The 14,475-nt window shown below is 44.2% G+C and overlaps 1 protein-coding gene across 2 annotated transcripts in view; it reads right to left on the bottom strand.

Moving 5' to 3' along the window:
* Positions 1 to 14,128, bottom strand: part of ACO1 (aconitase 1) — a 60,268-nt gene extending 46,140 nt beyond the window's left edge. The window contains exon 1 of one of the 2 annotated variants that reach the window (XM_007116471.3): positions 14,046 to 14,128. The gene's annotated coding sequence lies outside the window, so the exon portion shown is untranslated. The remainder of the gene's footprint in view (positions 1 to 14,045) is intronic. The other variant, XM_007116472.4, reaches the window with a different exon arrangement.
* Positions 14,129 to 14,475: the final 347 nt, after the last annotated feature.

The following is a 14,475-nucleotide window of genomic DNA, read 5'->3' as shown; positions in this document are numbered from 1 at the left end:
AGATACATGTATCCCGATGTTCAAAGCAGCATTCTTTACAGTAGCCAAGATACGGAAGCAACCTAAGTGTCCATCAACAGATGAATGGATAAAGGAGATGTGGTGTATATATATATATACAATGAAATAGTACTCAGCCATAAGAAAGAATGAAATTTTGCCATTTGTAACAACTGGACTTGGGGGGTATTATGCTTGGTGAAATAAATCAGACAGAGAAAGGTTATCACTTACCTGTGGAATCTAAAGAATAAAACGAATGAATATAACAAAACAGAAACAGCACAGAACAGACACATAGATCAATGGGACAGACTATAGAGCCCAGAAATAAACTCACATACTTATGGTCAATTAATCTACAACAAAGGAGGCAAGAATATGCAATTGAGAAAAGACAGTCTCTTCAAAAAGTGGCGCTGGGAAAACTGGACAGCTACATGTGAAAGAATGACATTAGAACATTTTCTAACACCATATACAAAAATAAACTCAAAATGGATTAAAGACCTAAATGTAAGACCAGAAACCATAAAACTCCTAGAAGAAAACGTAGATGGAACACTCTCTGACATAAGTCATAGCAATATTTTTTTGGACCTGTCTCCTAAAGCAAAGGGAACAAAAGTAAAAATAAACAAATGGGATCTAATTAATCTTAAAAGCTTTTGCACAGCAAAGGAAAACATGAACAAAACAAAATGACAACCTATAGAATGGAAGAAAATATTTGCAAATGATATGACCAATAAGTTAATAGTTAATATCCAAAATATATAAACAGTTCATACAATTCAATACCAAAAAAACAAACAATTAAAAAAATGAGACCTGTTATAACCTATGTGGAATCTAAAAAATAAAACAAATTAGTGAATATAAAAAAAGACTCACAGATATAGAGTACAAACTAGTGGTTACCAGTGGGGAGAGGGAAGGGAGGAGGGCAAGACAGGGGTAGGGGACTTCGAGGTATAAACTACTATGTATAAAATATACAAGCTACAAGGATATATTGTACAGCGCAGGGAATATAGCCAATATTTTATAACTATAAATGGAGTATAACCTTTAGAAATTGTGAATCACTGTATTGTACACCTGAAACTTATATAATGTTATAAATCAACGACACTTCAATTTAAAAAAATACTTAGAAAAAAGATCAGAAAAATACATTAAAAGAAAATTTTAAAAACAAAATTTTTATGTATTTATTTATTTAGGCTGCGCTGGGTCTTAGTTGGGGCACCTCGGATCTCCGTTGTGGCATGTGTGATCTTTAGTTGTGGCATGCGAGCTCTTAGTTGCAGCATGCATGTGGGATCTAGTTCCCTGACTAGGGATCAAACCCGGGCCCCTTGCATTGGGAGCACGGAGTCTTAGCCACTGGACCACCAGGGAGGTCCCTAAAAGAAAATTTTAAAAATAGATGGTCACTGTGGAAACACTCTTAATCAGCTCTAAAAAATGAGGTAATCCTAACATTTGTGACAACATGGACTTTGAAGACATTATGCTAAGTGAAATGAGTCAGAGAAAGACAAATACTGTATGATCAGATCACACTTGCGTATAGAAGTAGAACCTGATTTAAAAAAAACACACAACTCACAAAAGAAAAAGAAAGAAAGAAAAGAAAATGCAAGTGAACAAAAAGAAGAAAATGAAAGTCATCTGTAATACCATGGTTTGGAGTTTCATTTAACATGACATTTAAATGTACTTTGATTTTTAAAAAATGATTAGACCTCACATTGTTTCGTAAGTTGCTTTTTTTTCCACTCAGCAGTAGACCACAAACATCTTTATAGAGCCGTCATGTGATATTTTATATCACTTTTAACTACACCATAAAAATCTATCATTCAGATATGTAATTTATTTAAATCTCTTACTATTAAAACACGTAGGTTGTTTCCAAGTACTAACATTCAAATAACGCTTGCAACTTTTGTATACATTTCTTCGAATAGGTCCTTAATCCATTTTCTTAAAATAAACTTGTAGCTTTCAGTTCCTAGAAGTAGGACAGCTGGGTGAAAGGATTTGATATCTCCATTGGGTTGCACATCACCACGTTGCCAGGGAAAGGCTGTACTAATTTTATGACCCTTCTCTGAAGCAGTGAGTAAATGAAGGTGCCTAAACCAGGCAACATAATTGGTCTTTACCTTTTGCCAAATTGAGAGATTAAAAAGCTAACCTTGGGCGTTTCTCTGATTGCTGGTGAAGGTGAATACCTTTCCATCCCTCTGTTAGAATCTGAATTTCTTCTTTTGTAAACTCCCTGTCTGCCAGAAAGGGCAAACCGAGGGTCACTAAGATGGCCTCTGGTGGCCAAATGTTCTCATCTCCGAGCGGACTTCACTGAACTATTCCTGTGGATGAGACTCAGCTCTGTAGTCCTGGAGAGGCAAGGACTGCCTGTGGCCTCTACCTGATCTTGAGACTTGCCGTCTGTAAGATTCCCCTTTACCTGAAGGGAGCCCTAAAATCTAACGCACAGTTTGACCCCACGCTCAGATGCACTGTGAACCTAGTTGGTTATAGCAAAGTAAGTGACCAATGAGCTTACCTCACAGGCAAGATCCCCACTGGGGTCAGTGAGCTTTGCTACCTGTAACCCAGACCATTTCCAAGCCCAGGCAGCAGTCTTGCAAATGGGTTTTGTGAGGGAGCCCGAGTACAGCATATGGATAGTACAATGCTAAACCACTGCTCTTGCTAGAGGATCGCCTGGGACTATACCCCAGCTGACAGTCATGATGCCTGTTTGGTACAGCCAGATTTGTAGAGATGTTTGGAATAGTCGACTGATTTTAGCTAAATGCCAACGATCAGACAAAATAAGAGTCACGTTTTCGGGTCTTTTTCCAGCCTTTGGAGTATATAAATCTAAGATTTAGCCGCTTATGCTGTAGGAGTTGAATCCTCTTAGGTTGTCTTATGATAGAGAAAGAGGCATGCATATGAATGGGCCCTACCACCAACCACAGGATTTCCACGCATCAGTGGGAAGGAGCAGAGGAGAGGCATAACCCTGGGCAGCAGAATTCCCGTCAGTAATGGGATGGGGAGAATAAAGTTAGGGGGGTGGGGTGTAGATTGTGTGTAATCAGTTTCCTGGGGAGTTTGGATAGTTTGAAAGAGCCTTCAGATGATTAGTTGAGAATCACTGCTCTGTGGTCTAAAGTACAGACAACAAGCCCTCAGAATTGTTTATTTAGCATATCTAAAGACACACAAGAGTAGATTTTTTAAATCTATGCTAACAATAGAAAGAGGTTTCTTCTGTATTCATTTGGTTTACCCACCTCTCTTCCTCTCTTCTCACATTTTCCTAAATATACCCTCCCTGAATTTTCATGGCTTCCAAGTCCAAAGTTAAAGCAGTATCACTGCATCTTTTAGAGTTTACGTCAGTTCACTAAAAAGATTAGCTGTGCTTCATTTTTTTCTGTTTAAAGAGAAATTAATTGGTCCCACCCCCAAACTGACTGTTGTGTATCTAAACATCATGCGACTTATAAACAACTTTTTGTCAAAAGGGAGATTCCAAGGATGTCTATAAACAAGATTGAGGTCAGAACCATTCAGGCCCTCAAACCACCATGGCTTGTCCAACTCGGTTCTTTTACGAAGCGGAGAGCTAGAAATATTAGTTCTTTGCTTTATTTGATGCAGACACATCTGGAAAAATGGAATAGCTGAATAGCTCTGAATTTTCCCAGAGACCAAGTCACTTCTTTGATCTTCTTAGCTGTTCATAAAAGTATTGAAAAAGAAAAAATACACACACACACACCAAAAACAACACAAAAATCTCTTAAATATGATACTTGTAACCAAAAGAATTTTAAAGCCATAAGTGCAATTGTCTATTTTGGGAGAGAATGAAAAAAAAAAAAAAAGTGGAAGCAGAGTAGTGCTGTTGTAGGAAAAATGGGGCATGAGAGAATGGTCATGTCCCAGGCCTAGAGTCCCTGGGATGGCTGGCCAAGTGAGTGAGCCATAGTAAAAGTGAAAGTGGGTTTATTTACAGAGGTACACACTCCATAGAAAGAAGCAGCCCCTGGGAATGGGGTCCTCTTGGAAAGTGAGAGCAGCCCCTGAAGTGTGGGGCTGGTTAGTTTTTATGCGCTGGGCAATTCCATATGCTAACGAGTGGAATATTCTATCTTGGAGAGGGGGTGGGGATTTCCAGGAATTGGGGCACCACCCACTTTTTGGCCTTTCATGGTTGGCCTCGGAACTGTCATGGTGCCTGTCCGCGTGTTGTTTAGCATATGCTAATATATTACAATGAGTGTATAATGAGGCTCAAGGTCTATGGGAAGTTAAATCTTCTGCCATCTTGGACCTAGTTGGTTCTAACCAGTTTTTGTCATATCCTCAGGATATGTCATTCTCTTAAAGGTTGTGCCTTGCCCCTGTCCCTCCTGTCTCAGTGCAGGAGGGTCTTAGAGAAAGAATGACTTTATAACAGTATAACCAAATCCATCAACACATTTTTCTTGGGCACTAATTAATGCAAAGTGCACTTTACACCACAAAAGTCAACAAGACTCTGCTTTCAAAAAGCTTTGCCATCACACAATAACTTGTCACTTTTTGCTAAAATTTTAAGTTATCAGTCTGTTTTCACTAACTCTTTTGTCTCATCCTGGACCACTGACCAGAATGCTCCACATATATTCCTAGAGTTCTAAAAAGAGCTATAACAGTTTTTAAATGATTCAGTTTCATTCTGAATAAGCCACATAACCTTTCTGTGCCTCAGTTTCCCAGTCTGTAACATAAGGTTACTTGATGATCTAAAAAGTCCCTCTGGGTGAAAAAATTCTATGTTTCATTCATTCATTTGTTCAACCCATATTTATGTTAACAGCATAATATGTGCCGGGAACTGTTTTAGGCACCAGGGATGCACCCGGGGACAAAATTGACAAAGCCCCCTCATTGTGCTTCCATTTCAGTGGAGGGAGATAGACTAAACAATAAACAAACATAGAAGCAGAACGTCAGACTGTGACCAGTTCTGTGGATAAAGCAGGACAGGGCACTAAGGAGTGTCAGCCGTGAAGGGTATCAGGAGATCAAAGAAGGCCTCACTGATATGGAGCCACTTGAGAACAACCTTGAAGGAAGTGAGGGGGCAAGCTCAGCGCAATCTTGAGGAGGGGTCAGATCATGTGCAAACGTCCTGAGGTGGGTCTGAGGGAAGGCAAGGAGGCCAGAGCAGGGTGAGCGAGGGCAGAAAAGGAAAAGATTGAGTTGGGGAGTAGCAGAGTCAGCCACTGTAGGAACTCTGACTAAGGACAAACTACAAAGTACTCTCCTAACTTTACACTTGGTTTAAATTGTACATTTCCAACATCAGAATTTAGGTTTGGTAAGATATTAACTCATAATATGAAAACATTAGGTTGTCATTTAAAAAGTAGCTACTTCCTGAAATCTAACCCTTCTGTTTCCCTGAACTTCATTAAGTAACACTGGAAATTTTCAGGATGTATCATAAAAATGATCATGACTCACTCAGCAGATGTGCATAGCCATTGCCAAAGGTAACGGTCAGGATTTGGGGAACCAGAGCCGTGACCACGGCACTGTCTGATCAAGCAGCCCCTGCCCCTTTTAGGCTCCCCTATTCCAGGCTCAGTGGCCAAGACAGCACAACATCATATGAAATTCCCAAAAGAGAACACTTGCCTGACACATCCTTTAAGCTCATTTTAAATTAACTGCAGTAGCACAAACTCCAAAGAACAGAAATAGTTACCTTTATTTTCTGGTATCACTATGGGCTAATATAAACAGAGTTTCACAAGAAGTCTTGGTGAACTTCAGATTTATTATTCCGGAGATGCACTGAGAAAGGAAAGTCATTGTGGGGTCATGAAGCATTTGTCCAGAAAGTAAATGAAGAAGCAGGGCAGGACCCCCTCAGAACCAGGTATCCTGGCCAGTCCTCAGTTCCTGACCTCATCCTCTCCTCTTTAAGGCCAGTCCTCAGCCCCTTCTCAGACTGTGGGTCCCCTACCCTGCAGCAACCCACCATTGCCAGCAGGGTTTCAAAAATGATGCCTGCAGAGACCCGAAGTCCTACTGCATCTAAGTCCTGAGAGTAGGGGGCGCGAGGGGGCAGCAACTGTAGTTGTTACTAGCATTACAGAGCAGGCCTGGTCGATAGCCATCCTTTAAGAGTGGCATGATTTCCTCAAGCTCTAAACTCATTTCGTAGGTCCTTGGTAACAAACTTTTCTAACTCAAATTTTAGGAATTAGAAAGAGTGTCACCACGAAAGGCTGGGTGTCAGGCTGCCAGAGGTTTCACAGGGCAGCATTTCTCTCCACGAATTCACCATGTTTCTGAGGTCATATACCCCAACCCACTTCAGCACTGCTCAGACCCAAGAAGGATGACTCGTACTAATGAAGTTCCCAGAAGCTTGAGGTATAAGCCTACATTTCTTGGTTTTCGAGAAGAAAGGCAGCTGCCGGGAGGACCTGAAACTTCTGTTTTCTGACCAGCATGTTCTTTCCCCGCAGTGGTATAGCCATGTGGTTAGGAGCTGGGAAGCTGCAGCCAGACTGCAGGCGTGCTGAGAGGGAACCCAACCCAGATGGAGGGAACGTCCATCTGGCCTTAAGCCCAGATCTTAAGCAATGATGCTCTAGTCCCATCTCAGCAGCCCACAGAGTGGCATGGCATCTACACGCAATGGCCATTTCACTGGGTCAAAGATATGACAAGTAATAGAGCAGCATTCGACCATGACACATCTACTACCTGGGCCTCGCTGGCTTGTCTAAGAAAAGGGACTGACCCAGATTCATTCATATGTTTGACATTGCTAGACACTGATTTGACATTGATGGGATAAAGAGATGCCCTTGCTCTTCAGTCACACACAGCCTGGTCAGGAGTTTATGAGACTATCAAGCAGTCCATGCTACAGCAGCAGTGGATGGAGAGCGATAAAGAAGCACCTAGGGGTGCTGGAATTCCTTGGCGGTCCAGTGGTGAGGGCTCCGAGCTTCCACTGCAGGGGGCACGGGTTCGATCCCTGGTTGGGGAACTAAGAGCCTGCATGTTGCACGGTGCAGCCAAAAAAAAAAAAAAGCATCATCTAGGGATAGCACCTAATCCAGCATGGGAGGGGGTCAGGAAGACCTCCAGGGACAGGCACGCCATGCACGAGCCTTCCAGAACTACACTGAGGGAGGGAGTCAGGGAAAAAATATTCCGGGCAGAGAAAACAGCACATGTAAAGGTGCAGAAGTGTGACCCTGTGGGAGCCATAAAGCAGTTCCATGTGGACGAAGGACAGGGTTCACGAAGGGCAGGGGTAAGAGGAGAGGGAAAGGGAGGGGCGGGGTCCACATCATGAGGGATCTTGCAGAAAGGCTCGGATTTATCCTGAAGACAAGGAGACACATTAAAAGATTCTAAGCTGGAATCTTCAAGACCTGATTTGATTTTCAGAGATCACTCTGGTAGTGGTAAGAGCTGACTTGGGGGAAGGATGCTAGATTGGTGTCAGGAAGGCAGGTTATGGTGCTATTTCAGTCATCAAGTCGGAAGAAGGGGGCAGGGGCAATAGTTCCCAGGGAGAGTTAAGAAAGGAGAATGGACTGAGGGTGGGTGAGGAAGAAAGAGAGATCTGGGATAGCTCCTGGGTTCCTCATTTGGGCAAACTGGCAGAGCCAGTGACCACAATGGGAACTGGGGTGTCGGTTTTAGACATGGGGAATTTGGGATGAAGAGGAACAGCAGGCAGCAGCATATATGCGCCAGGAGGTCAGGAGGTCTGGGCTGAGAGAAGTTTGGACAGGCATTCTGCCATGAGTGCTACATCACTCCATAGGCACTGCAGCCTGCTGACATGTGCCGAGTGCCCGTGGAGTGCCAGATACCTTATCCACATTGTCTATTATGGTCCTTCAGCAACTGTGAGATAGGGACTACCATCCCATTATACAGATGAGAAGACTGAGGATCGGAGAGGGTAACTTGCCAATGCCTTGTGGCTGGTAAGTGGCCAGATTGGGAGTGAAACCCAGGGCCCCTGATGTCAGGGCCAACTCCCTCGCCCCCTGCTGCTTCCAAATAGGCATAGCATTTTATAGCCACTCCTCATCCAAAAACCCACATTAACCAAATGGATTAAAAAAGTTAAACTGCACTTTAAAACAATCTTCAAACTCCAAGGTACATATGCAAGGACTAGATAAGTCAACTTCTAATTTCCCCTAAAATATCCTTGATTTTGGCAAAATTTGTATGACAGATAACTTTTAAAGTATGGGTTGATGTCAAAAACCCATCACCAGGCATCACCAACCCTTAAAATGTAACTGATTCCTTATCTAAGCAAATAAGGCTTTTATGAAACACAGCAATTCTTAAGACCAGTCTGGAGGCTGGTCTTTATCCCACCACTATTATAGAACTGTCCTGCGCGTGTCTGCATAGCTCTTGCATGTAACCGACTGTCCACAGTGATTCATTCACTTCTCCGCTTCTCAACCAAAAATTCAAACCTGGTAATCCTGTAGGAGGACACTTTCTTCAACCAACATGTATTCTTCATGAACTAGGCCACAATGTGTACAGTTTGCTTTGTAATTTTACAGTAATGGTCATGAAAGGATGATGAGGTTAAGGAATAATTAAGTGTTCCATACACGTCAGTCTGAGCAACAGCTCAGGCAATTCACACTGTTCAAAGATGGGCTTCCCTAGAGTTCTCCTTAAGTCCCGAAAAGAGAATGAGAGAGAACCCCAGCAGCACGCACAGCAGCCTTGCCAATTCATCAGAAAGTGGATTAACTTCTACGACAAAGACTAAAGCAGAACCTAAGGAATCTGGGAAGTGATTGGTTCAGAGAGTGTGATATCACTTTGATAGTTCTATGCAGTAGGATATACATACTTACTTTGAGAACCTGGTCTGGCTCCCAAATATATGTAGTGCTTAAAGAGAGAGAGTTTCCCGTCTTTGCATGTTCCCAACATCCAATCCCAAAGCCCTTTGGTTTCCAATCTACACTTAAAATCAGACTCTGCCACTTTCTGCTGTAGACAAGACTCACTCTATCTGCCTAAGCCTCAGTTTACTTCTTTGCAGATTTAAGGCAACAATAGCTGCCCTGCACTGCCCTGCCCGGCTCACAAGGGCCACTGTGATAAAGAAAGGAGGCAATAGATGAAGAGATGGTGTACATTGGAAGCAACTCTATACCTGTGAGCTGCCGTTATTCATGAGATTGATACCAACTTACTTCATGGGGCGCGCGGACCCTAAACATAGCCAGTTTCTCCTAATGAAGATTGAAACCTACATCTTAAAACATAATAGATATTCTAAATGTTGTCAGAGTCACTCTTCCCTACCAAGGGAAAAAAAGCATTCTAGAATAAGAGAAGACCTAAACGCTCCAGATATATGTGAAAAAAATGACAACAGACCATAAAGAAAGACCATTTTCCTCAAAAAAAAAAAAAAGATGTCTTCTTTATACTGGCTCAAATTGAACATTCTTTTTGTTGCAGTACTTTAAAATCTTTAAAAATCTTGCAGGTGAGATAAAATGTTCATGGTCCTAGGCAATATCTGAAATTTTTCCTTTGAACATAATGCATTTCTTTTGTAATCAAAATTTTTCTCCAATGAACTTCATCAATTTAAATTAATTTAGCATCTATTTCTTGAGCATCTTCTTTGCATTAAGCATTTTTAAGTAGCATAGGAGAAAGGGAGATAAGGAAAATCTTGTTTTACATGAAGATTATGATCTAAGCAGACTGAGATAAGCTCGCAAAGAACTATAATATGCTAAGGGTCATAAGAGAGGTCAGAGGAAAGTGACAGCTATAACTAGTGACAGCTATAAGGGAGTTGAGAAAGGCTTAACAGAGGAGAATTGGGAGAAGGAAAGAGGGAAGACTGATTTAGCCTAGAAAGCAGAGAGGAGAGCAGATGCAGAAGCAGAGAAGGGGGACCACGCGGCAAGTGTTCTAAGTCCGCCCGGGGGTTCGGTTGCGCTGACATTAGGACAGAAGAATTTTAAGATTTTGTTACAGCAGTTAGTACATGCTTGTTACTAAAAGACACAACAAAGATACTTTGTTAGTTTATACAGTTGAAAATGAAGATGCTAACTCCTGGAAGAGGGAAAAAAAGAAGTGAGTTTGAGGAAAGGTCCAGATGAAACAAGATTGGTCAAATGCTAATGTTCATAATTGTTAAAGCGGGGCGTGTATACTCTCCACGTCTTTGGATGTCTGCAATTTTCCATTAAAAATGGCTAAAAAAGAAATGAAGGCCATTCAGTCTGGGGAGATGGTCAGCTGATGGCTTCTCAGGTGATGGTGCTGATCCGATAAGAACATTCTAACCTCTAGGTCAGTTGGAGGGAGCGTGCAGGGCTGAGGCTGGAGATGACTCCTCAGGCGGAAGTAGACACTGCACAACATAACTAAGGGCTGTTTTCGGTTCCCCGTGACTCTCGCTCCATACTACTTTCTCCATTTCCCACTGGGAGGAAGGGAGTAGCAGGGGTCTGCTACTGGCCAAGTTGGTGGTAAGTCAGTCTAAGAAAAACGAAGCCAACTATGTTGCCCTCAGTGTACAAATAACTGTAGGGGTTATTTCTGGTCAAGTCAATTTTTAAAAAAATTTATTTATTTATATTTGGCTGCATTGGGTCTTCGTCGCTGCGCGTGGGCTTTCTCTAGTTGCGGCGAGGGGGGTCTACTCTTTGTTGCGGTGCGCGGACTTCTCATTGTGGTGGCTTCTCTTGTTGTGGAGCACAGGCTCTAGGTGCACAGGCTTCAGTAGTTGTGGCGCGGGAGCTCAGTAGTTGTGGCTTGTAGGCTCTAGAGCACAGGCTCGGTAGTTGTGGCGCCCAGGCTTAGTTGCTCCACGGCATGTGGGATCTTCCCGGACCAGGGCTCGAACCCGTGCCCCCTGCATTGGCAGGCGGATTCTTAACCACTGCGCCACCAGGGAAGTCCGGTCAAGTCAATTTTAATACTTGTTTAGTACTTGCTAGAAAATATTAATAAGCAAAGTGAAGAGAATTAAAAACCCACTGTACCCCACCACCAAGAGAAAAACCACCCAGCGTTTGGCACATCCTTTGCCTCTGTCCACGCGTGTGCACATCTGTACATACACACACATGCTTTCTCTCCTCGTCATGGTAGGATCACAGAGAAGCAGTCTTGGGTAACATGTTTTTCAATTTTAAAACTGTACTTCATGACATTTCATGAAACAGCATTTTACAACATCAGTTTAAGGGCTTTACAGTAGTCCATTAGAAAATAGTCTGATCTGCGTGGATGGACCTAGAGACTGTCATACAGAGTGAAGTAAGTCAGAAAGAGAAAAACAAATATCGTATATTAACGCATATATGTGGAACCTAGAAAAATGGTACAGATGAACCAGTTTGCAGGGCAGAAATAGAGACACAGATGTAGGGAAAAAAACGTATGGACACCAAGGGGGAAAAGTGGCGGGGTGGTGGTGGTGTGATGATGGGCGATTGGGATTGACATGTATACATTGATGTGTATGAAATGGATGACAAATAAGAACCTGCTGTATAAAAATAAATAAAATAAAATTCAAAAATTAAAAAAAAAACTGTCTGATCTGGTGCTTCTAACCTTGGACAGGGGCTTACGTCAAACAAATATTGTTCAGTAAAATGCTTTGATCTGAGAGGGCTCTCTCTCTCTCAATATTATTTTGAGCTAATATATACTAGTATCATATATACTAGTTTAGAAATAGGATGCAGTAATTTGTTTTATCAGGAGAGAGGGAGTGATGGTAACATTCTAACAGAAATAATCCTATCTTCCTTGAAAAAGTATAGGTTGCTGGGATTTTAGTTTTTTGTTTTGTTTTCAGGTTGTAAAAGCAATACATGAATGCTGCAAGGCAGGCAGACATATGTTAACACAAAGAGTAACAAAGATAAGTTCCCTGCCTTCCTTCTGACTCCACTGTCCAGAACTGACTACTGTTCATAGTTTGGTATGTCTGTCTGCCAAACATTTATAAGGCTAAATATGTGTGTAATTTCTATCTGGAATTTGTGCTGACAGAACAAGGAGCCACGGAAGTAATCCAGTGGGTGATCCCACCTACCACACAGCAGCATGCAAGACACTGGGCTCTGGCAGAGGCTGAGGAAGGGCCACTCACAGGGACACCCCTCTGAAAGTGGAAAGTGAAAGAGCACCAAGGCTGGGTGCTCTTATTCACCAGTCATATTCCAATAAACTCTAGACTGCTCAACCACAAACAGAAATGATCATGGAGGACAGGAAGGCAACAACCCGCCTCCCTATTCTTTTGCAAATCACTTCTCAAACACTTGCAAACTCTCGCACAAACCCCTCCACACTTGGCATGGGGTCCCCATGGGCACGTCTCCGAAGGCGTGGGTCCTGTGTGCCACATCACTGCTACAGTCTGGACTCACGCACAGGTCACCTCTGCAGGGACAGAAATAACCAAAGGCATCTGAGAGCCTTGCCAGTTTTCAGGAGGCCAGCAGGGCTCATCATCCCTTATGTGGGGACCTAGTTCGTGGTTTCCAGAGTGAGGTCAAGCTTGGTTGCAACTACCAGAGGTTAACCATCCATGTATGGTGTGGTGTGTGTTCCCATTCAGAGGAAGGAGCACAAACAAGAAGCAGGCCCAATGATTTAAACCTCTGAAGCATTTCCTACACCGGTGGCTCTCAAAGTGTGGTGCAGGGGACTCTAGGGATCCACAAGGTCAAAACTACTTTCGTAACAATGCCAAGATGCTATGTGACATTTTCACTCTCACATTTTCCGGAGTACACAGTGGAGTTTTCCAGAGACTATATGAAATGAAATACTGCAACAGACTGAATGCAGAAGCAGATATAAGAATCTAGCTGATGAAAAAGCAAATGAAAAACAAAAAGAATCTAGCTGCTGTCTATTAAACCTGACATTAAAGAGATTTGCAAAAATATAATACAATGCCACTCTTCTCAGTAACATTCTGTTTTGAAAAGGATGGTTATTTTCATAAAGATATGTATAATAGGTCCACTATTGTGTCTAAATGCATTACTAAATATAGTAAAATATTCTCAGTTTTAGTTATATTTGGCAAATATTGAAATATATAACCCACATAAAAGCTCCTTAGTATACTAATTTTTAAGAATGTAAAGGGGTTTTTGAGCACTGCCCCCAGAAAAGTTTGAGAACTGCTATCCTAGAGGCTGTCCCCAACTCCCTACCCCCATCCCCGCAAGACACACACACACACACACACACACACACACACACACACACACACACACACACACACACACACACACACACACACACACACCGCTGTAAGGAGGGTTATGTATGTGGCAGGAAGGAAAATGTGCCATTCTGGTGTGCTGGCTGAATTAGGAAAGGCAGCCCGTGCTCCTTCCTGGATCTCTGAATCTATTACGATGGGCTCTATCTGCACCCCTTCCACCGAGGGTCTCTTCCCCCGCACTCCGTTTTCCCCTTACCACTTGGTGTGTTTTCCCCGATCTGTCAGAACCTCTGAGGATTTCTCTAGCCCGCCATCCCCAGCTCGGCGAGGACTCCGCGGTGAGGCCCGCACACCCTCCCTGAGGTTAGGACTCCCCAGTTCAGTCGGCCGGAACGGTCTCAGCGTGGACTCTGGGCCGCCCGCACAGCCCAGACAAAGAAGGCCTAGGAGAGCCATTTCCAGTCCCCAAGACCTGTCCTCGGCTCAGCACAGGCTGGGGACAGGGCGAAGGGGTCAGTCCCCAGGAACTAGTCCCCGATTCTCCCCTCGGCCTTCCCCGGATTCCCGCCCCGGGCCGCCCGGCGCGCTGCAGTCCGGGCAGTCCGGGCAGTCCGGGCTCGGGGAAGGTGCCGGGGCGCCGCGGACTCGCGCCCACCCTGCCGGGGCCAGGGCGGCCGGCGCTCCCGCCCGGGGCCGGGCGTCGGTCGGGCCACGACATACTCACCTACTCACCGCGAACTGCACTGCAGGCTCCGACCGGCGGCCGGGCACCAGGCTGCGGGGCGCGATTCCGTTCGCTGCTCGATTCCAGCTGCCGAGCTCCTCCCCTTGTCGCCCCGGGGCCACCGGCCGAGGGGCGGAGCCGGGGCGGGCGGGGTCTGCGGGGCCGAAGGAGACCTCGCCCCACCCTCCCCGAGGGAGGGAGGGTTGCTAGGGGCCAGCGGCAGGCTCCTCCCCTGCGGGCCCAGGCCTGGGACTCGCTCACTCTGGGGCGTGGAGTGTGACTGTCCAGCTCGCTAGGAGGGGAGCCGAAGGGGCGAGGGGAAAACGCCGCTTTTTAAAATGATTTGGCCGTCAAGGTGGAGGCTTCCCTATCTGGCACCCCGGTACGTGTGGTCACCTCCCCTCTCTCCCTTTTGCCCTCACCCCATCGC

This window comes from Physeter macrocephalus, chromosome 9 (assembly GCF_002837175.3).
Source record: "Physeter macrocephalus isolate SW-GA chromosome 9, ASM283717v5, whole genome shotgun sequence".
NCBI classification, from domain to species: domain Eukaryota; kingdom Metazoa; phylum Chordata; class Mammalia; order Artiodactyla; family Physeteridae; genus Physeter; species Physeter macrocephalus.
Note: the sequence above shows the minus strand (reverse complement) of the source record. Positions and strands in the feature narration are given on the sequence as shown.